The sequence below is a fragment of the Nanorana parkeri genome, unplaced genomic scaffold, assembly GCF_000935625.1.
Source record: "Nanorana parkeri isolate BGI_ZX_2015 unplaced genomic scaffold, ASM93562v1 scaffold919, whole genome shotgun sequence".
NCBI classification, from domain to species: Eukaryota; Metazoa; Chordata; class Amphibia; order Anura; family Dicroglossidae; genus Nanorana; species Nanorana parkeri.
The window spans coordinates 359735-362532 of NW_017307187.1; the positions used below are offsets into that span (position 1 = coordinate 359735).

The 2798-nt window shown below is 43.9% G+C and overlaps 1 protein-coding gene across 1 annotated transcript in view; it reads right to left on the reverse strand.

Moving 5' to 3' along the window:
- The window catches only part of LOC108794958 (octopamine receptor-like), a 66640-nt gene extending 65004 nt beyond the window's left edge, over positions 1-1636 (reverse strand). The window contains exon 1 of the mRNA XM_018566106.1: positions 1424-1636. The gene's annotated coding sequence lies outside the window, so the exon portion shown is untranslated. The remainder of the gene's footprint in view (positions 1-1423) is intronic.
- Positions 1637-2798: the final 1162 nt, after the last annotated feature.

Sequence of the window (2798 nt, forward strand, 5' to 3'; positions counted from 1 at the left end):
GTTTGTGTAAATGCTACCAATCTTTGTGGTCCAGATCCCAAATCCATGAGCTGCAAATCCCAGTGTGTATAGCTGACATCTGCTTCTCCGCTGGGATCAGAAAATCCCCAGCGCGCCCATCAGGAGATAAATACAGGAGCACAGGACAGTACTACCATGGGACCCAGTAGCAAAATCTTGATGGGGACCCTACTGTCTCTGTAGCATCAACTGTGACAATACAAGTCATTGATTACCATACAGTATGCCTAAAACAAGGACAGGCAGCAGGAGAGCTGTCAGCATGGTCAGTATACTACTAGGGGGCAGAGGTCTGGATAAAAGGTATAGCTGTAGTAGTAAATAATAATAAGATGATGATGATGATGATGATGATGATGATGATGATGATAGCTTATATTGTGACAACATCTCAATGTTCTTGCACACAATTGCTCTATAACCCTAATGCAAACCTCTTCTTTAAACTATTTTGTAGAACCACAACCCTCCTTTAAGTTTTTAACAAAGGTGACACTTTTGATTTGTGACTGCATCAGGCACACAGGATTCATTTCAGTCTGTGGAAGAAGAATGCTAAGATAGATAAGCAAATGCATCGTACTGCATCAAGGGGGGTCCGATACTAGTGACAATCCTGAGGTTTAACTTCAGCCATTCTACACTGGACTCTTCACAATTAAGTTTTCCTTAATAGCCTCCCTACTGGGGCCCCCTCCTACCCCAGGCCCCATAGCATCTGCATGGACTGCTATGGCAGGAACAACCACTTTCTGAAATACTAGTCTGCCTGGCTCCATCTGGGTTCAATTCCTATAAGTCACAAACTTGGAAAAGCTTGCAGCCAACACCACTCATTGAAAAGTCAGAAAGTTTTCTCTCTATATATTCTCCACTCAAAGCATTGAAGTCAAAGCATCGACATCACAGCCAGGCTACATGAACGTGCAGAAGGAGAGGTCAGCAATAGCAGCCTCTGTGTCTCTCTGATTTCCTTTATCCAAAGCTGACACATAACGCTGGAGAGACATAGAAGTTGTCTTAATGTCCTGGAAGTGGATCTTCCTAGCAGGCATGGGACTCAGAACCACACAGCAGAATTTACATGATCCTATCATCTCTCCTGACCTTGCATTCTGCAAGGAAATATGTTCCTCAACTTAAAAAAAAAAAAAAAGGTCATAAAATATTTAATAACACCTAAAAAAAACAAAACAGCAATTATATAGTAAAGTTTAAAAAAATCCAAAACATAAGATTGTTACGGTTGTTAAACAAAATCCTTCCACCAAACATGTATGTATTAAACAATGTTACTATGCACCTATTATTCACACATAATAGATATGTTAGATGTAAGGGGAATACTTTGTAGAGTCATCAGTGATGGTGACAGCAATGGTTAGCAATGCCCTTGTCTTACCTGTAGCCTTCCAGATGCTGCAAGTCATCCATTCACAACCCAAGGTGAGCCCCCATCTCCACACAGTCCAAGAATTGACCACTTGCACAGTCTGCAGTTGCACAACTTGCTGTCCATTGATATAATTGCGCTGCCAGGCTATCAGCAGCAGACAGAAGAGTAATTGCCTTCAGCCAGCAGGAGAACTCAGAGCACAGAGGGCAGGGGAGACAAGTCACATGTAGGGGGAGTAGGGGGAAAAGCTCACACAGCCAGGAAAGGCTCTGAATTCTCAGAGCAGAGTGTATCCCAGAGACATGAGGGAGAGACTGAGGGATGCTGCTTAACATCAGCTGAGAAGTAAAAAGCATTGGGGAGGATTGCATGTAGGAATAGAGACATCTAGCAGCTGCAGTACCAATAATGGCCACAAGAGGGCGTCTAATGTTACATAATGTTATGTAGAGTCCAGTAATAAAGATAAATAGGTAGAAATAGAAATAATTCTGTTAAAGTAAAAGTACCGTTTGATAAAAAAAATAAAAATAAAATAAGAATAAATGCAGACATATTTAAAATAAAAAAATTGATTTATTAGGTTTTAGCATTGGAACCTGCAAAGCATTGGAACTGCAATCAATAGATCATGGGTACACTGCTCAGGCTCCTGCAGACTATTCCTCAAGCCCCAGTTACAGATCTTCTGTTATGGAGCTGGAGGAAGTTATCAATCAACTACAAGTGCAGTGACTTCATACAGTTGTACTCCATTGAGTTTTTTCATCCCTTGAATGGCCCTGTTAAAGGAGAACTATGGGGTAAGTGCTTTTCCCCATAGTTCTTCTCAGTGCCATGGGAGGACATAAACTAGCGTCCTCCGGTGACTCAAAGTTCAGTATATTGCAAGCTGCAGCTCACGGTATACTGAGACTGCCGCAGCCGGGACGGATCTCGACATCACTGTCGAGATCCACCCACCTGCGTTATTGACAGCCTGCTCTGCCTATGTAGAGGCAGAGTCAGCTGTACCCGCCCCCACCCCCGTCCGTTCCGCCAGTCAGCGCTGGAGGATCGGAGCAGGGATGGGGGAATCCCTGCAGGGAGCCGTGAGTGACAGTCACGGCTCTCTGCAGGGACAGGATCAAGTGAGCGACGGTATGTGTTCGCTCACTTCCCGATCTACTGAGCCGACCTGTGACAGTTTCATTGTCACATGTCGGCTCGAACTATGAGGTTGAGTGAAAATCACTCACCTCATAGTTCTTCTTTAATGGATGGAGCAGTTGTGTTGGTGGAGCCATGCACAGCTGCACAAAATTAAAACATATACTGACCCCTGCGTGAAGAGGGACTCTGTGATTCAGGTATGTTGGTGGGGGGCAGTTTTAAGCATGGG